We start from the raw sequence: 22,283 nt of genomic DNA on the forward strand, positions 1-22,283 counted from the left end.
AATGCCAGGATGTGGGGAGATGAGCTTGTGGGAGTCAGTGTGAGCTCACTTGTTGATTCATTTTTCCCAATGAGATAAGAAACATGATCATCAGCTGAGAGTGAGGATGGGGAAGAGATGGAGTTTGAGAAGAGAGAAGAGGTATAAAATAGATGTTTAAGAAAGTGAGAGATACTATGGCAAACAGCATGGATATTCCTCAAAAAGGTTAAAAATAGAGCTACCATATGACACAGAAATCCCACTGTCGGGTATCTGTCCAAAAGAACTGAAATCAGTATCTTGAAAGATATTAGCATTCCAATATTCCTTGCAGCACATTCACAATAACCAAGATATGGAAACAAGCTAAACATCCATCAGTGGATGAGTGGATAAAGAAAATGTGGTATATACGTATAATGAATATGATTCCGCCTTCAAAAAAGAAGGACATCCTGCGACGTGCTGCAACATGGATGAACCTTGAGGACATCATGCTGAGTGAAATAAGTCAACCATAAAAGGACAAATTCTGCATGATTCCACTCATATGAGGTATCTAAACTAGTCAAACTCATGGAGTCAGAAAATAAAATGGTGGTTGCCAGGGATTGGAGGAAGGGGGGAAATGGGGAGTTGCTCAGCAACAGGCATAAAGTCTCGATTATGCAAGTCGAATAAGTTCTAGAAATCTGTACAACATTGTGCCTATAGTTAACGATACTGCCTTGCACACTTAAAACTTTGTTAAGAGGATGTATCTCATGCTAAATGCTCTTACCACAATAAAATTAAGTTAAAAAAGAAAAGAAAGTGGGAGAGTGAATGAACAAGGAAAGTGCAATGCGGCTGCCTGGCAGTGTTAAGGGCCCACATACAACAAGAAAATATTCTGAGTCTGCTTAACTCCAAACCCTCAAATGGGAAAACATCCTCAGAGACTGGAGTGAGGGAACATGGCGGGGCAGAGTCTGGGTCTGTAGATGTAATCTCTCCTGCCAGGCAGAGGGGAGGGGGGAGGGGTGGGAGGGAGGAGCAAAGTTTTCTCCTTTGAGGAAATCAGTCGCAGTCACAAGAATTTGTGATAAGGATCAAATGAGCTGGTAAGATGCTTGGAATAGTGGTTTTCTAAGTGTGGTCCCTGGACCACCGGCCTCAACATCACCCAGGAATGTTAGAAAGGCAAATCCTCAAGCCCTTCCCCAGACACCCACTCTGGGGGTGGGGCCCAGCAATCTCTGTTTTAACAAACCCTCCAACTAATTTGCTCAAATTTGAGTATCATTAGAACGATACTACTGATACTACTGAAGATGGGAAAAGAATCTAAAAAAGAGTGGATATACATATATGTATAACTGATTCACTTTGCTGTACCCCTGCAACTAACACAACATTGTAAACCAACTCTACTCCAATAAAAAAATTTTTTTTAAAAAGACAAAAAAAAGAATTTAAAAACAGAACTACCGTATGATCCTGAAATCCCACTTCTGGGTATATATCCAAAGGAAATGAAGCCATTATCTTGAAGAGATATCTGTATTCTGGGAATACAGTATTATAATACTGTTCATTACAGTATTATTCACAATAGCCAAGGTATAGCAAAAACCTAAGTTTTCGTTGATGGATGAATGGACAAAGAAAAAGTGTTGTCTACTTACAATGGAGTATTATTCAGCCTTTAAAAAGAAGGAAATCTGGTCATTTGCGACAACATGGATGAACTTGGAGGGCATTATGATAAGTGGAATAAGTCAGACAGAGAAAGAAAATACTGCATGGTATCACTTATATGTGGAATCTAGATAAACAAGTAAGTCAAACTCGTAGAAACAGAGAGCAGAAAAGTGGTTGCCAGGGGCTGGAGGTGGGGAAATAGGGAGAGGTTGGTAAAAGGGTACAAAGTTTTGGTTATAAGATGAATAAGGTCTGAGAATCTAGTGAAACAGGGTGACTGTAGTTGATAACACTGTATTTTATAATTGAAATTTGGTAAGAGTAGAACTTAAATGTTTTCACCAAAAAAAAGGGAGAAGGTAGATATGTGAGGTGATGGATGGTGTTAATTAACTCGATGGGGGAATCCTATCACAAAGTGTACATACATCAAATCATCATGTTTTACATTTTAAATATTTTATAATTTTATCTGTCGATTGTGCTTCAATTTAAAATTTTTTAAGTTGTAACCTCCTCCACTCCATCTCTGCTTTCCTTATCTCCCTCCCTTGTTTACTTTTTCTCCATGGAACTCATCACCTTCCAATATACTATATACTTTTCTTTTTTGTTTTGCTTAACATCAATGTCTCCCCACTAAAATATAAATTAGTAAAAAAAACAACAAACAAACAAAAAAGAAGACTGGGGCCCTGACCCCAGTGCTCTTTCTACCACACCATATTAAATGCCTATTTCTGATGCCCCCAGAACAGAGACTTTCGCCCATTTTGTTGGCTGCTCTCTCCCCAGCATGCAGAATATGACTTGGAATATAGTAGGTGTTCAATAAATATATATTAAGTATCCCTGTCCCCTGCTTGGCCTTGCCTCCTCCCACAGCAGAAATTCTGCAAAGAAAAAGAGTTTCTCTTACACCTTCTGTGTCTTACAAGCAGCCTAAGGAACAGCCGTTTTCTTCCACCAGCCCAGAAGTTACTGAGAAGTCCATTTCCCACTGGACAAAGTCAGGCTTTCAACTGTGCATATAAGCCAGAAATAATGTCTAATAAGGTGGTTGAGGCCAAGTGGCCTTCATTGAGGAAGATAAAAATCAGCGGGAAAGCCAGCCAATCTCAACCTGAATTACACAATTTGTTACTGCAGAGTATGAGTCTGTTTCTCCAAAGGAAAAATAGTCTGGAAAATGAGCAGACCTGTGGTCCGAGGAGGATTACCCCAACAGGAACAAGCCCCATTCAGCAATGAGCTCTCCCAGCCTTACCACCTGTTGAACAGGACAAAAGACCAAAGCCTGCAGACCACACTGGACTATACCTTGCACTTGGGCTTTCTAAGTTGAAAGCAGCGTGCTATATATTTTTTTCAGTCACCAATTAAAGTGCCTTTCATTTGCAGCATGGTGCCTATTTCACCTCGGAGTTGTCTAAGGCTTTAGAAACCTCTCCCCGCCATCAATGTCTCCAAGGTTCATGGAGGGTGAATACAGTCTAACTCAAAAGGACATCTTTATCCTCATGAGAAAAGAGACTCTGCCATCCAGTGACCTGCTCTAATTGGAGTCTCCAGGGGCCCTCCTTCACTCTCCGTCCTGGCGGAATCAGGGTGCAGTGTCCCATAAGATGGGGATGAAGGAGAGCTGAAGTGGGAGTCCCAGCACTGGCTTTTTCACTTCATCATTAGACCTCTGGTAAATCAATTAACCTCTCTGGACCTCAGTTTCACTGAGCACTTATTATTATGCTAAGAAGAGGGAAGAATTGTCAGCTGAAGGTAGAGCCAGCATTCAAACACAGCTCTCAAAGCCTGTGATCTTAACTCCTACGTTACACTGCTTCCCTCATTCATCTTGACAGCCCAGTTCTCCGCATCTAAAATTTTAGTTTCTCTTCTCTCAAACAAGGAATCTTTTTTTTCAAGTTATGTGGATGGTTTTGACAAAACAACACATTTTCTTCTTTGATATCATCTGAAATAACCACAGCCGCTACTGTGCACCGTGCTCCTGATAAAAACAGCAAGCGTAAACGTTATGTCTTTCGAAGACTCAATTTACACAAATTACATATTACATGAAGCAGACCCAAGAAGGCACTGTGTCTGGAGAGAAGTAAGACGAAGAAAGCATCAGAAAACAGCCCAAGTACAGCCCGGAAAGCTTTAAAGATGTGATACAGCGGCAAGGGGGTGGAGAGCATAGACTGTGAAACATTCTCTTTTACAATGTCGCTGTTTTCTGGTTTAATTAGAATCAGATAGTGTGCAATATAATCATCACCTGATAACATAATTCCATCAAACATGGAAGAGTAATATTCAAGTGACTGAAGCATGAACATAATTCACCTCAAGCAAGGGAGAGAAATTGTATTAGCAAAATGCCACAAGATTCACTAATTAATTTGCTATATTATGCATGACAGGAAACAGCACAGAACAGAAAAAAAGCCTGACTGAGGTAGCAATGGATGTGCTTCCCCATAATTTATTTCTTCAATGGGTTCATTATTTGATCAAGAATTGGCTAAGAGGGCTTCCCTGGTGGCGCAGTGGTTGAGAATCTGCCTGCCAATGCAGGGGACACGGGTTCGAGCCCTGGTCTGGGAAGATCTCACATGCCGTGGAGCAACTGAGCCCGTGAGCCACAACTACTGAGCCTGCGCGTCTGGAGCCTGTGCTCCGCAACAAGAGAGGCCGCGATAACGAGAGGCCCGCGCACTGCGATGAAGAGTGGCCCCCGCTTGCCGCAACTAGAGAAAGCCCTCGCAGAGAAACGAAGACCCAACACAGCCATAAATAAATAAATAAATAAATAAAATAAAATAAAAAAATTAAAAAAAAAAAAAGAATTGGCTAAGAGGGAATTCCACAGGGTAGAACATGGCAACATGGCAATGAGTCGGTGGAGTCGGTGTGCTTATCCAGTTAGCAGATGTCAGAATCACTCTGCTTCACCACTAGCTATCTTCATTTATAGATTTCTTTCTTCACTGAAGTACTCATCTGTATCCTGCTTCAATACAAACCCCAAAAATGGGCAAATTAGCAGGTGTGTCCCTTGGCCAATTCATCAGTACAAGTTGATAGTATTCAACCCTGTTGTGTTTCCTTGTCTCCCGTAAATCACTGGATTTCTAATGAAGGCAAACAAAATAATATCAAATTTTTATTGTCTCTCCTTGAAGGGATAGACACTCACAAGGATGAAAATTTTATTACATCTTTCAACATATATATTGATAACAATTTGGATTGAGATCAATAGTGTATGCCTTCAAATTATTTATGTATAACCTTTTCACATAGTGATTAAGATTTTAAACTCTGGATTCAGATAAACCTGTGCTCAAATCTTGGCTCTGCCACTGCATAATTTTGGTCAGGTCACTTATAAGTCTTTCTAAGCTTCAGTTTTCTCATCTGTACTCTGGAGGTGTAACAATTATATCTACCACTTAGAGATAATACTCTCCAAGGGTTTTGTTGAATAACCTGCCACCTCGTCATTCTGCCATATTGCTGCTTCTGTTGCTTTCGAGGCCCAGATTAACTGTGTGATGAGCTGGGCACAGCTGGCCTCTGATGGAGACCCCACTGTCCAGAATGGAATAGGCCCTTCCCCTTTGTTCACTACAGCTCAGCAGAGACCATTCTGAGAATTTGCAGAAGATTTGACTGTAACGGAAAGAAAGCACAACACCAAGAATAACTCCCAGCCAGTAAGATGTTCTATTTTAATCCAAGCACATCAATAATGACATTAAATGTAAATGGTCTAAACATACACCTTAAGAGAAAGAAACTGACAGGTTGGATTTTAAAAAGCAAGACCCTACTATATGCTGTTTACAAGGAACTCACTTTAAATCTAAAGACATAGGTAGGTTAAAATGAAAAAATATATGCCATGCAAACACTATTCTAAACTATATATTAATTATGTGTATGTGCTTAACAGACGAGCTTCAAAACACATGAGGCAAAAACTGATGGAACTGAAAGGAGATATAGACAAACCCACAAGTGCATTTGGAGACTTTACAGTTTCTCTCTCAGTAATTGAAAGAACAAGTAGACTGATAATCAGTAAAAATATATAAGACTATCAACCAAGTTGGTCTAACTGACACAGAATATTCCACTCAACAACAAGAGAATACCATTCTTTTCAAGTTCACATGGATCATTAAACAAGATATTCTGGGCCATAAAACAAACTTTATCAAGTTGTAATTATACAAAGTACATTCTTTGAGCATGACGGAATTTACTTAGAAATCAATAACATAAAGATACATGGGGCTTCCCTGGTGGCGCAGTTGTTGAAAATCTGCCTGCTAATGCAGGGGACACGGGTTTGAGCCCTGGTCTGGGAAGATCCCACATGCCGCGGAGCAACTAGGCCCGTGAGCCACAACTACTGAGCCTGTGCGTCTGGAGCCTGTGCTCTGCAACAAGAGAGGCCACGAGAGTGAAGAGGCCCACGCACCGTGATGAAGAGTGGCCCCCACTTGCCGCAACTGGAGAAAGCCCTCATGCAGAAACGAAGACCCAACACAGCCAAAAATAAATATAAAAATAAATAAATAAAAAGATTATTATAAAGATATGTGAAAATTTTCTAAATACTTGGAAATTAAACAGCACCATTCTAAATAACCCAGGGATCAAAAAAGAATGTATAATGAAAATTAGGAAACATATTGAATTTAATAAAAAAGAAAAATTGACATATCAAAATGTGTGGGACAAAGATAAAAGTATTTAGAGGGAAATCTGTACCATTAAATACTTATGTCAGAAAACAAGAAAGGTCTCAAATCATGGCCTAAGCTTGCACCTTAAGAAACTAGAAAATATGGGGCTTCCCTGGTGGCGCAGTGGTTGAGAGTCTGCCTGCCAATGCAGGGAACACGGGTTTGAGCCCTGGTCTGGGAGGATCCCACGTGCCGCGGAGCAACTAGGCCCGTGAGCCACAGCTGCTGAGCCTGTGCGTCTGGAGCCTGTGCTCCGCAACAAGAGAGACCACGATAGTGAGAGGCCCACGCACCGCGATGAAGAGTGGCCCCCGCTCGCCGCAACTGGAGAAGGCCCTCGCACAGAAACGAAGACCCAACACAGCCAAAAATAAATAAATAAATAAATTTAAAAAAAAAAAAAAAAAAGAAACTAGAAAATAAAGGAAAATAAATTAGACCCAAGATAAGCAGAGGAAGGCAATAATAAAGATAGGTGCAGATCAACAAAATTGAAAACAGAAAAGCAGTAGGGAAAAATCAATGAAACCAAAAGTTTGTTCTTCAAAAAAAATCAGTAAACTTAATAAACCCTAGCCAGACTGATCAAGAAGAAAAAAAACAAAGACATAATTTATCAATATCAAGAATTAAAGAGGTGACAGCACTACAGATACTGCAGATATTAAGATGATAACAAGGGAATATTATGAACAACTTTTTGAATTGGTCAACTTCCTTGAAAAACACAAGCTACCAAAGCTCACTCCAGAAGAAAAAGAATATCAGTATACAAAAATCAATTGTATTCTATATACCAGCAATGTACAATCTGAAAATGAAATTAAGGGACTTCCCTGGTGGGCCAGTGGTTAAGACTCCGTGCTCCCAGTGCAGGGGGCCCAGGTTCAATCCCTGGTCAGGGAACTAGATCCCACATGCATGCTACAACAAAGACCCCGCACAGCGAAATAAATAAATAAATGTTTTTTTAAAAAATGAAATTAAGACAACTCCATTCACAGTAGCACCAAAAAGAATAAAATACTTAGAGATAAATTTAACAAAAGAAGTACAAGACCTGTACACTGGAAACTATAAACACATTGCTGACAACAATTTTAAAGTATCTAAATAAATAGAGAAATTCCATGTCCAAGGATAGAAAGACCCAATGTGATTAAGATGGCAATTCTCCCCAAATTGGTCTACAGACTCAACATCATTCCTATCAAAATCCTGGGTGCTTTTTCCCGAAAGTTGATACTAAATATATATATATAAAAGCAAAGGACCTAGAATCTCCAAGTAACTTTGAAAAAGAACAAAGTTGGATGACTTGCATGTCCCAATTTCAAAACTTATGAACATTTATAATGACATCAAAAGACATGAAACACTTGGAAAAAAATATATATGTTTAAGATCTGTATGCTTAAAACTACAAACACTGATAAAATAAATCAAAGATAACCTGAATAAATGGAAACATACACTGTCTTCATGGGCTGAAAGACTCACTGTTAAGTTGCAAATTCTTCCAGGTATAAATTCAATGCAATTCCAATCAAACTCCCAGTAGGATTTTTTTGGTAGAAATCAACAACCTGATTCTAAAATTTATATAGAAAGACATAAGAACTAGAACAGCAAAAAACAGTTCTTAAAAAGATGAACAAAGTTGGAGAATTCCAACTTCAAGACTTACTATAACGCTACAGTAATTCAGGAGTGTGTGGCACTGGTTATAAGATAAACATGCAGATCAATAGAACAGAATAGGGAACCCAGAGACAGACCCACACAAATATGCTTAACTTATTTTTCATAAAGGTGCAAGATCAGTTCAATGGTACTGAAATAATTATTGGACATTCATATGGAAAATAAGAAACCTCTACCCATATGCCACATGGTCTGCAATAATTCACTCAAAATGGACCATAAACTGAAATATAAAACCTAAATAGATCATAGAAACATATAAAACCTAAAACTTCTGGAAGAAAACATGGCAGAAAATCTCTATAATCTTGAGTTTAAGCAAAGATATTTTATATGATACCAAAAGCATAATCCATGAATGAAAAAAATGACAAATTTGACATGACCAAAATTTAAAAAGTCTCTCCAATAAGCCACTGCCAAAAGAATGAAAAGGCAAGCCACAAACTGGGGTATGCAAAATGCACATCTGATATCTGGACTTATATCCAGAATATATTAAAAAAAAAAAACACTTAAAACTCAATAATAAGAAACAAGCAACACAGCAAAACATCGGCAAAAGATTGGAACAGACACTCTACCAAAGAAAATATGTGAATGGCAAATTAGCGCCCCAAAAGAAGCTCAACATCATTAGCCATTAACTAAAACCACAATGAGATACTACTACCTACCTATTAAAGAGGTCTTTTTTTTTTTTAACTGACAATACCATACGTTGGTTGAGGATGTGAAGTAACCAGAACACTTCTATATTGCGAGTGGGAATGCAAAATAGTACAGCCACTTTGGAAAGCATTCTGGAAGTTTCTTGTAAAGTTTAGCATACATTTATCATATGATTCAGCAACCCCACTCCTAGGATTTAACAAATCAAATAAAAATGCATGTTTACACAAAATCCTGTATGTAAATATTCTGGCAAATTTTTCAGTCACTCAGACGAGGCAACAATCTAAACATCCTTCAGCTGGTGAATGGAGAGAGAAAATGTGCTATGTAGCTGTACAATGGACTCAGTAATAAAAAGGAAGGAACTACTGATACACACAACAACTTTATGAATCTCAGATGCTAAGTGAAAGAAGGCCACATGTTGTATGATTCCATTTATTTTTTAAAATTTTTATTTATTTATTTTATTTATTTTTGGCTGCGTTGGGTCTTCGTTGCTGCGCGCGGGCTTTTCTCTAGTTGCGGCGAGTGGGGGCTACTCTTCGTCGCAGTGTGCGGGCTTCTCATTGCGGTGGCTTCTCTTGTTGTGGAGCACGGGCTCTAGGCACATGGGCTTCAGTAGTTGTGGCACATGGGCTCAGTAGTTGTGGCTCGTGGGCTCAGTAGTTGTGGCTCGCGGGCTCTAGAGCACAGGCTCAGTAGCTGTGGCTCGTGGGCTCTAAAGTGCAGGCTCAGTAGTTGTGGCGCACAGGCTTAATTGCTCCGCGGCATGTGGGATCTCCCCGGATCAGGGCTCAAACCCGTGTCCCCTGCATTGGCAGGTGGATTCTTAACCACTGCGCCACCAGGGAAGCCCTGTATGATTCCATTTAAATGACATTTGGAAGAGGCAAAACTATAGAGACAGAAAACAGATCAGTGGTTGCCAGAGGCAGGGGGTAGAAGGAGGGGCTGACTACAGAGACACAGGAGACAATTTTGGGGGATGATTAAAACGTTCTATATCTTGACTGAGGCGGTTGTATGTATGTGTTTGTCAAAATTCACAAAGGAGGAAAGTCAGAGAACCAACACTTTCTGATTTCAAAACTTACTACCATTTACAATAGCACCAAAAGACATGAAATATTACATATCTTTAAAAGGTTGAGTTTTACTGTATGTGAATTACATCTCAATAAAAAAGGGTGAATTTTCCTGTATGTAAACTACATCTCAATATTTTTTAAACATGCTGTCATTTCTCATCTTATAAAGTAGTATCTAGTACCGTGTCTGGCCCATAACAGATGCTTAATAAATATTTACTGAATGGTTACAGCCATTGTCATTGGAACTGACTTTTCATCATTGCAGTGGTTGTTGTTTTTGTTGGCTCCGCACCTCACACCCCACCCCCTCTGGCTATAGGCCTCGCTTCCCTCGCCTGAACAATCTGGCTTGCTGTCATGAGCGCGTGACAAAAATCTGGACAATCAAGAGTGTTTCCTTAGGCTTTTTTTCCAACTGAAACTAGTGATAAAATTACCTTTTTCCTTTCTGGTTACAGACGGGGTGCCAGATCAGCCTGAAGCAATACCTTCTTTCAGTGGAGAAGCTGGTCCAGAGTCTGAAACTGACATGAGGGGGAGAAGCAGAAACAACACAGCAAGAGAGAATTGACGCGAGTCATTGGACCTCCTTGTCCTGAGACCAAAGCCACTCCTGCCTTTTCCAAGGTTTGGTTACATGAGTCAGCAAATATCCCCTCTTTTTAAGTAAAAAGAGTTTCTCTCACCTGTTACCAAAGATTTTGAAAACCACGAATAACAGTAACAATAAAGCCAACATTGATTAACTGCCTACCCTCTGCCAGCCACATTTTACCTACTTACCCTCTTCAATCCTCCCCACAACTCTATGAGTTAGGCACTCCTTTTATCCAAATTTTATAGAGGAGAAAACTGAGGAAACTCAGAGGGCAAGTCATCTGTCCAAGGTCTCACAGTAGGTGCAGGTGTATAGTGAGTATCCATATGGCATCAATACCATTGATTTTTCTATACCTTAAACCATTTAAGGGGGAACACTGAACTCTAAAATTGCTTTACAGCCGTGGTTCTCAATTGTAGCTGCACGTTAGAATCACCTGGGACACAAACAATCCCATCGGCCAGGCCACATGCCGGGACCAACTAAATCACAATCTCTGGGTTAGGAACCCAAGTGTCAGTATTTTTTTAAAGCTCCTCAGTGATTCCAACATGTGGCCCAGGTCAAGAATCCCTGACTCAAGGTTTAGATTTGTCTTTCCCACCAAAGGCGCACCTGCATCCCCACCCTGCACCGTAACAAAGAGAAGAGAAATATGCTTGACCTCCTACAGAATGAAATTGGAATCCATAATTAAATTCGGATTTCCAGAAATTCCAGAATTAAATTGGGATCTCAGTTAAAAATACTCTCAAGGCAGAAAAATAAGACTTCTGTGCAGGGACTTTTAGAGAAAAACATATAGAGGTGTCCTATGTCGATCTTTATAGTGTTGTTTATTTGGGCCACAAAGGGGGGTAATCAGAAAAGTATAACCCTAAACTTTTTCAAGCCCCCAGTGATGCAGGGCTTTTGCCAATAGAGCCAACTATCAAAACAGGAGAGGTGCAGGAAGAATATTATCTGAGCCTCAGTGACACCATAATTACTCCATGTTTGGCTTTTAACACCTGAATCCTGGCTCTTACATAATAGCAATAATAATAAGAACATACGTCACCCAGACAGTGGGGCTTTCTGCCATATTTTCATCCCATTTTCAGGGAATGTCTAAAAGGACAAAGCCTTTTTCTTTGGGGGAGACTTGCAGAAAGATAAAATTTGGGATTTATCACTGCATTTATCCATCAGTCTCTCAGTGGATTGTAAGGAACTAATTCATCACTCCATTATTCTCCACTTTTCCTGCAAGGAGAGTTGCTACTGATGTTCTCAGTCTGGCCTTTTAGACAGAAATAAAGCTGCCCCTTTCCCAGCAATGAGTTTTATTGTATTCTCTTGATGAGACTGAGCTATGTGGGATTCTAGCCCCTGGGACAGAAAACATTAGTCTGTACCTGCTGTAAGGGTTTGGATTCTTCCTGCCAAGTAGATGTGACCTTACACTCTCCTTCCAACTTTATGACTCCAGAACTCATTCTAGCCCTGGTGAGGAGACAGCTCCACCCTCAGGCCACTTTCTGTAAAGGTTCTTTTTTTCATACGTTAAATTTGTGTGCAATGGTGGTGGGGGGGGCATCTAGTGGTAGAAGCCAGTTGGCATGGGGGTTAAAAAGATGAGATCCGGAAGCAAGCAGGCTTGGGTTCTGTACTAGTCCCCTCTGGCTGCCATAATAAAATACCACAACCTGCGTGGCTTAAACAAGAGAAATTCATTTTTTTCTCATAGTTCTGGGAGGTGAGAAGTCCAAGATAAAGGTGCCAAAAAATTCTGTTTCTGGTGAGACTTCTCTTCCTGCCTTACAGAGAGCTGCCTTCTCGCTGTGTCCTCACATGGCAGAGAGAGACCTCCAGTGTTTCTTTTCTTATAAGGACACCAGTCCTATCAGACTAGGGCCCCACCCTTATGACCTCATTTAACCTTAATTACCTCCCTATCTCCAAATACAGTCAAGTCACATTAGGGCTTTAACATATGAATTGGGGTAGGGTGTGTGTGTGGGTACACAATTCTGTTCACAGCAGGTTCCATCCCAGCTCCAAATGACTATCTGCGTGACTCTGGAAAAGTGAATCAACCGCTCTGGGCCTCATTTTCCTCATCTTGTCAAATGGAGATAACAGTACTAATTTGTAACATGTCTTTGATGACTGAATGAGGTAATAGCATGTAAAGGCATAGCACAGCACCTCTCACATAGTATGCATTTTTTTAGTCACCATTTTTATTTAGTTTGGCAACTGAAGTTCAAGCAACAATGGACTCAGTGAAGCAATGAAGTGAATGTGGATATATATTTTTTTATTAATTTATTAATTTATTTATTTTTGGCTGTGTTGGGTCTTCGTTGCTGCATGCAGGCTTTCTCTAGTTGCAGCGAGCAGGGGCTACTCTTCGTTGCAGTAGGCGGGCTTCTCATTGCAGTGGCTTCTCTTATTGCAGAGCATGGGCTCTAGGCGTGAGGGCTTCAGTAGTTGCAGCACATGGGCTCAGCAGCTGCAGTGCGTGGGCTCTAGGGCACGCGGGCTCAGTAGTTGTGGCACACGGGCTTAGTTGCTCCACGGCATGTGGGATCTTCCCGGACCACAGATTGAACCCATGTCCTGTGCATTGGCAGGTGGATTCTTAACCACTATGCCACTAGGGAAGTCCCACTTTGGATATATTTTGAGGGCCCCATGTTTCCTCCCTGTCCCTGGTCCCACTACAGAACCCGCAAGGACCCAACCTCTCTTCTCCAGGTCGAAACTGAAGTCACGGTCTGCTCTATCTGTTCTCCTTGTCAGAGCTCATATTTCCACTGAGACATCATGGACTTTGGAGTCAGTGAAACCTGAGTTCAAACCCGGGCTCTGCCACTAACTAGCTGTATGACATGACACAAGACTCAGGCTGCCATAACAAAATACCACAGACTAGGAGGCTTAAATAACAGACATTTATTTCTTATGGTTCTGGAGGCTGGGAAGTCCAAGATAAAGGTAACGAACGGGCCATTCGGTTCCTGGGGAGACTCTTTCCTGGCTCGCAGATGGCCACTTTCTCTCTGTGTCCTCAGATAGTAAAGAGAGAGAGCGCTCTGGCCTCTTCCTCTTCTTATAAGGACACTAATCCCATCATGGGGACCCCATCCTCATGATCTCATCTAAACCTAATCACCTCCTAAAGGCCCACCTCCAAATACCACCACATGGGAGGACTGGGGCTTCAACATATGAACTTTGGCAGGGAGCATAAACATTCAGTCCATAACACTCTCTGAGCCTCTATTCATCAGTATTCTTTCCACTGCAAGTGACCAAAAACCCAGAGCAAAACTGGATTAGGCACAAAAGTGACTTTGTTGATTCACAAACAGAAAAGTCCAGAGATATTCTGGCTTGAGGCATGTCTGGACTCAGAGGCTCAAATGATAACAACTAGAACCATTCTCCCATTTTCCACCTTTCTTTCCTTGTGTTGGCTTTATCCTCTGGTAGATCAGGATGTTGCCATTTCCTCTAGGCTCATATTCTACAGCTTGAGCCACCTAAGACAAGAAACATGACAGCATGTTCCCTAAGCCTCCAACAAAAGTCCCACATCGGCTCTCATTGGCCTCACACATCCATCTCTGAACCAATCACAGGGGCCAGAGGGGTAGGATATTCAGATGGGCCAGTTCTCAGGCACAAGGAGCCAAGAGACGGTCAATTCTACTTGAGCTTCGGGCTAAGAACAAAAGAAGTGGAGGGGGTGGGGCGGGACTTCCCTGGTGGTCCAGTGGTTAAGAATCCACCTTCCAATGCAGGGGATGTGGGTTCGATCCCTGCTCAGGGAACTAAGATCACACATGTCACGGGGCAACTAAGCCCGCGCGTGCGCCACAACTAGAGAGGAGCCCGCTCACCGCAACGAAAGATCCCGCGTGCCACAACTAAGACCCGATGCAGCCAAAATAAATACATAAATAAATATTTTTTAAAAAAAAAAAAGAAGGGGGAAATGTTGGATAAGAAAAGGCAGCAGATGACCACTACACAGCCCCAATTTCCAAGTCTACAAAATGGGAAAATGGTACCAAGCTCTCAGGATTTCTGTGAGAACAGGATTAAATATGTGTTAACGGGGCTTCCCTGGTGGCGCAGTGGTTGAGAATCGGCCTGCCAATGCAGGGGACACGGGTTCGAGCCCTGGTCTGGGAGGATCCCACATGCCGCGGAGCAACTAGGCCCGTGAGCCACAATTGCTGAGCCTGCGCGTCTGGAGCCTGTGCTCCGCAACAAGAGAGGCCGCGATAGTGAGAGGCCCGCGCACCGCAATGAAGAGTGGCCCCCACTTGCCGCAACTATAGAAAGCCCTCACACAGAAACGAAGACCCAACACAGCCATAAATAAATAAATAAATAAATTTAAAAAAATATATATGTGTTAACGTAATACTGCATGGCACTAACAGCACGTGCGCGCACACACACACACCTGTATTCCAATATTCTAATTTCATAAGGCCCTGCCCTTGACCTTCATGCTTTCCCCTTCTGAGGCAATCATACATCTCCTGTAAACCACAGTAGAAATGATCAGTAGAAAGCACTGTTCAGGTATCCTGAGCCTCCTGAGGCAAGATGTTAATTAACGACACCCCAGCCGGGATGAGTAACTCTTCTGAACAGAGGTCTCCAGAGTCGCCCCAGAGGGAGAGACGATGCCCCCTAAGTGCTTTGCATGTGGAAGCCACCAAGGTCTCGGGAATTCCCCTCTGAAATGCAAATAGACCAGGAAGGGCTTTATCTTAAACACCAGCTAATAGCTACTGAGCTATCACTTAGCACAGCAGCAGGGATTATCTGAAATGGGGCTTGATAGGGACTCTGGAGGGAGAAGGGAAAGGAAAGCATATCAGGTGACAGCAGAGAGAGGAGAGGGTGCCTAATTTCTGCTTTCAGTTTTTCCTGGGGCATGATTTTCACACAGTTCCCTTTCAAATCTGGGCTGATGAACCATTTAAAAGAATAAGAGCAGCTAGAGTTTAGAGAGCATTCCCTCTAAGCCAGGCTCCATGCTAGGCACTCAGGAGCATGACTTTATTTAATCCCAGCTCCCACTGTGCCTTAGTGTGTGGCCTTGGGCAAGTTACAGCAGCTCAGTAGACCCCTTTTTTTTTCAGCCAAAACATCTAACAATAAGGGGATAACATGAATTGAGTATTTACCGTACACCAAGCATATTTTTACATATATTAACTCATTTAAGCTTCATAATATCCCTATGAAGTACTATTATTATTTCTATTTTATGAGTGAGATTACTAAGATTCAGAGAGGTTAAGTAACTTACCCAAGGTCACACAGCCAGGAACTGACAGAGCCTAGATTAGAACCCAGGCAAAGTCCATGCTTTTGGCCCCTCTATATTGCCTACTAACACTGATCTCAGCAAGCCGGAAGCTTTCAAACACTTTAGCTTTTATTGCTATTTCTCTATGTTAACATGAAGATATTAATAACGGAGGTAATATTCTTATCACCATCATCATCAACATTATTAGAAGATTCAACAAAGATATTTTCATTTTGGAAAATAAAAATTATAAAATGAACTATCTTGTGTTATTTACATCTGTATCACTTAGAGGTATTTAAAAGCAAGCAATAAAAACCTACCCAAACACATTCAAGCAGAATTAATATTTATTGAAAAGATATTTGGAAGGTCACAGAAATGAAGGGAAGATATAGATATAAAGATACAGATATAGATATAGATATAGATGTAGATGTAGATGAACGTGTTAACCAGATAAAGGACTCCTTTCACAATGTATATGTGAATCAAACCATCACGACGTACACTTTAAATACCTTACAATTTTATTTGTTAATTATATCTCAATAAAGCTCTCAATTAAAGGAATGAAGAGGAGCAGAAACTCATCAACAGCCTCAAAAGTAAATGACTTTGCTTCAATCACCTCCCACCCCTGTGTGTCTTGGCTCAAGACTCAGATTCCCAGAAGACAGAGCTTAGATTGACCAGCAAGGCTCACGGACCCAGCCCTCTGGCTGGGAGGGGAAGTGGGGTGAGTTTCATGATTGACAGCCCCATCAGAGCCCTGCAACACACAAGGGATAGTTCCCAAAGGAAAGTGACACTGAGCAAACAGAAACAACCAATGACACATAGAGCCGCTCGCATAGCACTGGGGCTCCTTCTAAAAGTGACAGAACCTCGTGGGAGGGAAGGTCCTCATCTAAGCTTTAAGATCTATCATTTGAAGAGCTTCCAGACAGGCATAAAGGGCTATAACAAAGATAACGTTATACCCAGTTAAAAGTCTGAAGTGTCTCAGACCCTCCTTGAGATTCAAGGCCAGAGCTGGGTATGGACCTTTAAGGTACTTAAGCAGCTTCTCAAGGTGCAACACCCAGAAGAAAATGCTAACTGGATTTATGGGGCACGTTATTGAAAAACCCAATGACCATGTGTCATAATTTAATATGCTGAAGGAGAAGCAAATGGCGCTAAAGGCTTTGTATTCACTAGATAGACCCTGAGCCTGATTTATGTGTTGAGTGCAAATTCCTTCCAGGGGTACGCAGAATGACAGGTCTACACTACCTTTTGTGTCTTTGCTTCTTGACTCCTTCCTTTGTATCTGAAAGGATTCTCTAGGCAGTACAACTTTTGCAATATCATCACTGCTTGGTACATCTGTGCTGAGAGCTGGACATAAAGGCATACCAGAGGTGGAACCACACCCATGAAATGGGACACAGCCACTGCTGGACATTGTTAAAATACTTTGGAAGGAGATATCATTTCCCCTGTCTTTCTGTAAGGGTTGCTTTCAAGATATAACAAGCCATTTATTTATTCTTCTAACACTTATTGACAACCATTAAGAAACAGACTCTGCTAGGCATTATGGTTACAAAAACATAAGATGTAGCTCCCACCTTCAATGTTACAGAGTAGTGGAGACTGAGCATATTAGAAAATGTACTAAAATAGGAGTGGAAGGACCTCGGTTCTAACCTACCTGGACCACCTATCTATTCAAACTCAAGCTTATCACTTACCCTCTTTGATCCCCAGTTTTCTCATCTGAAAGATGCAGATAATAGTAAATCTGCATCTACACCAAAGGCCATTAGAAAGCTCAAACCATCTAGAGTAAGTAGAATTGTGTGCTTCACAGCACTCTATAAATTCAGTATGATTCGCACATTCACAATCATTATCATACATTTCTTGAGCATCAGTTATTTGCAGGCTCATGCCAAAGACTTAAGATTTGAATCTACTGTAGTGTTTTAGACTTCAAATAGATTCCCATTTGTTTTACTCTGCTAGGGCTGTATAACAAAATACCACAGAGTAGGTGGCTTGAACAACAGAAATTTATTTTCTCACAGTTCTGGAGGCTGGAAGTTCAAGATCAAGGTCTGGCAAGGTTGATTTCCAATGAGACCTCTCTGCTTGGCTTGTAGACGACACCTTCTTACTGTGTCCTCACATGGCCTTTTCTCTGTGTGCATGCACGCTTGGTGTCTCTTCCTCATTAAAAGGACACCAGTCTATTGGACTACACCCTCACCACCTTATGATCTCTTTCAACCTTAATTACCTCTTTAAAGGCCCTATCTCCAAAGACAATTACATTTGTGGGTTAGGGCTTTAACCTATGATCTAGGGGGAAACACAATTCAGTTCATAACACTCTTCAAACTGACTAAATCAATAAGAGGGTTACTTATCATGACATAACAGGAAGTCGACAGGGGAAGAGAACTTCAGGGTTGGCTTAACACTGACATCAGGAACCCAGAACTTCTCTCCACACTGTGCTCCTGCCCCACTTCACAGAATGGGTTTCACCCCCAGCCTGGCTCCCCTCACTGACATGGTTGCCTGTGGAAACTGGGCAGTGGGCGTCTTTAATTCAAGTACAATGAAGTAGGAAAACGGGGTCTTCTTTTCCAGAAGCCCTCAGTAAGTCCCTCCTGGCATCTCGTCGGCCCAGATTTGCATGGGCCCGCCCACCCCTGAACCAATCACTGACGAGGGGAAGAGACCTACTGGGCTTACCCTGGATAAACCACCTGGAGGGAAACGGATGTGTGGGGTGCACCCCAGGGACCGCCGTGCTTCCTGTCCTCAAGGACTTTATATTCTAAAGATGAAAAGGCAAAGTATCTTTGAAAAGGGGATACTGGGAGGGTAGATTTTTCTTTTTAATTTTTCACTTTTCTTTGTGTATATATACTCTCTGCAACCATCTGGTTAGAAAAGACAAAGTTTGGAAGTTGATTTCAAATGAAGAAAAGAAGATTGTTTGATGGGGAAATGGTGCAGCTGTGACAAAGTTTTTACCTCTTCACTAGAGAGGGGAAGGAACCCCTTTCTGGGCTTTCATGTGCCAGTGGCTGTGTTGCTGGTTTGTAATCTCATTTTATCCTCACACCCTACCTAGAATACTGGTAGGATGAACATTATTCACATTGCGGAAGAAACAGAGGCCCAGAGGTTCAAAAAATGTGTTCAAGGTCTCACAGCCCCAGTGTGTCTGACTCCACATCCATGTTATTTCCAGGATATTATGATGATTCCTAAAGACAGTTGGAGACCTTCCCCCCACAATTTCCCCCCTTTTATAATAGCTACAACAGTAACAATAAGTACAATTTATTGAGCACTCACCATGTGTCAGGCATTGTACAGAATATTTAAAACATGATAGCAACCAGAAGTATAATTTGTGAAAATTAGTAAACAGAAACCTCATTTTAAAATGGAGTCAGGAGACCAGAAGGGGGAGCTCTCACTCCCTACCACTCAACCTCAACTGCAGACCCAACAGGAAGGAACAATCCTGGCATCTCCAACAGAAAGAAGGTTACCACTTTACAACCCATTCTTCATTTCTGACAGCGCCTCCCAACTCCCCCTTCTACTCTATAAAAGAATGGTTTCTTTGTTGCCTGGACTTACCTGTGGTTTGCCATACATTGCATGTATTGAATTGTAGTTCTTTGCTGTTCCTGAATAAGCCAATTTAGCTGATAAAATAAATGGCTGTTTTACTGTTTTAGGTCAACACATGTATTTAACCACTCCAACCCCCAAAAAGATGCATGCACTAGGGCTTCATGGAGAAAAGTAAAATTCTTATAAAGACTATTTAAAAAGCCTGAATGATGTAAGACAAATACCATGTTTGTGAATATAATAATTTAATATTGTAAAGATATTAATTTTCTCCCAACATTAATCCATGGATTTAATGCAGTTCTAATGAAAATTCCAGCAGAATTTTTTGAGGAATTGGAAAAACTGATTCTAAAATGTATATGGAAATTTAAAAGGCATGAATATCTAAGGTAATTTTGGAAAATGGGAGTAAAGATTTATTTTACTAAATATTAAGACATCTTACTAAATCATAGTAATTCTTTTAAGTGTGGTATAAATATATCGATGAAGCAGCATAGAGATTCCAGAAACACTCCTACATATATAGGAGACTTGTTGTCATAGCCCAATAAGAAAAAATGAATTATTTGGTAGATTTTCATGGGGAAATCGGTTCACTGTGTGGGAAAAATAAAATTGGATTCCTTCCTTCACATCTGAATGTGAAAGACAAATTATAAAAGTAATCAAAGAAAATGGAGGAAATATCTTTGCAACTTTAGAAGTGGGCAGGTTCCTAAGCAATTTCTAAAAAGAGTCAGCCATAAGGGGAAATCATGAAGTGTTTGATTACATTAAAATTGAGATTTCTGCTCAGAAAAGAACATCATCCACACATTTCACAACTTGTAGACTGTGAGAAGATATCTAAAACTGGGCTGACATTGATATCTAAAGAAACTCCTACTATCAAAAAAAATAAAAAATAAAAAGGCAAGAAAATTTTAGGAAACCCAATAGAAAAATGGGCAAAGTCTATGAAAAGAAAATTAATAGAAGAGGAAACACTAATGGCTCATAAGTATATGAAGAGATACTCAACCTCATTAGTAATCACAGAGAAGCAAATTAAACCAACAATGATATATCACTTTACACCCATCAGATCAGCAAAAATTACAAAGTTGGAGAACATCAAGTGCCAGGGAGAAGTGTCAACTAAGCAACTATTCCAAGTAGCAATCTCTCAGTACTCAGTGCAATTAACTATTCATCTGCCCAACAGTCCCCTGCCTGGATATGTGCCCCAGAGAAACTCTCCCACAAAACCATAAGGACACATGCATAGGATGTTCACAGTAGCTTTCTCTCTGACAGCAAAGACTTCCATGTCCCTGTTCTTCTTCACTAGGTCTATGCACTGTGATCTATGCATACGTTGACTCATAGGCCACAGTCAGAATTTAATTAATTAGATTTACATAGAACAAATGAAGAGATGTCAAAAATATAGCGTTGAGTGGAGGAAAGTAAGGTTTAGGGCCCCAAACCATTTATGTAAACTAATCAAAAACATATGAAAACAACTCTATATATTTTATCAATTATGTACATACAACTACATTAACATATGAATGGAGAACTGGGAAATGGGAAAGCGGATATTCTGGATACTAGAAGGACTGCCTATAAGAGAGTTTAAGGAGACATGAGGATGGAGGAGAACATGTAATAAAAGGAAATAAAAATGTGAGGGGCTTGCTCTGACCAGTGAATATGAATAAATCTACTCCGTGCCCCTGCAGTACCAAGCTTGCTCGCCAAAATGGTGGGGAAAATGCTTTGTGTGCATTATCTCATTTAACCCTCACCAAAAACGCTATGAGGTAAGTATCACTGTTTGTCCCATTTTGTTTTGAAAATTAAGTCTCAGGGAGGGTAAGGAGTTTGCCCAAGACCACGGAGCAAGTAAGTGGTAGGAGGTGAATCTGTAACAGGGCTCTGTGCCTCCAGATCCTGTGCTTTCAGCATCACGTTCCACCGCCTGTGCTCAAAGAAGCCCTTACTAGAGTTCAAAGTGGTGGAACATAACAAAATGCAAGTGTATTAAATTACTTCACTCACGTCTGACTCTCCTGAGAATCTAAGATGTTCCCTGATACAGGGAACTTATTTTTAGTGGAGTAGCAACACCTGACGAAGCAAAACAACCTGAGCTCAACAATTTCACGGCTTCGAATGAAAAACAAAGCCTCAACAAAAACTGTTCCTTGTGGCCAATCTTTTTGCATGATGCAGCAACTTGTACCATAGACCATTATTTCCCACATAAGCTGCGTAAGATTTTCAATGCCAAGTGTACAGTTGTATGAGTCAAAATCTATATAAACTCAATACAACATTTTGCTTCAGTTTAATGAAAATCCCAAGAGTAAATTTACCTTCCAAAATTATAGTATAGCAGAAAATGCAGTCTTGGAACTCCCTGAGAACCAAGTATTGATAGCCTTAGATAATACATGGCACATCGTCTGTGCTTGATAAATGTTGAGTGGGTGGGTAAAATGAGTGGCTAGATGGGTGGAGGATGGGTGGATGAGAGAGCGAATGGGTGGATGGATGAGAGAGCGAATGGGTGGATGGATGGATGGATGGATGGATGGATGGATGAATGGATGGGTGGATGGGAGGGTGGGTGAGCGAGTAAATTATATGCATCTTGACTCCATGGCTGGAAATTTTAACTAATGACAGAACCTACATGCATTCATGAATGAGTACATCACAGTGATTACAGTATTTCACCCTCTTCCAAAAAAAAAAAATGTCCTTGAAAATCTTAGTGCTATTTTAAGCTGGTATTTTCTCTTAACTTTCAGAAAACTCAT

The sequence above is a fragment of the Balaenoptera musculus genome, chromosome 15, assembly GCF_009873245.2.
Source record: "Balaenoptera musculus isolate JJ_BM4_2016_0621 chromosome 15, mBalMus1.pri.v3, whole genome shotgun sequence".
Taxonomy (NCBI): Eukaryota; Metazoa; Chordata; class Mammalia; order Artiodactyla; family Balaenopteridae; genus Balaenoptera; species Balaenoptera musculus.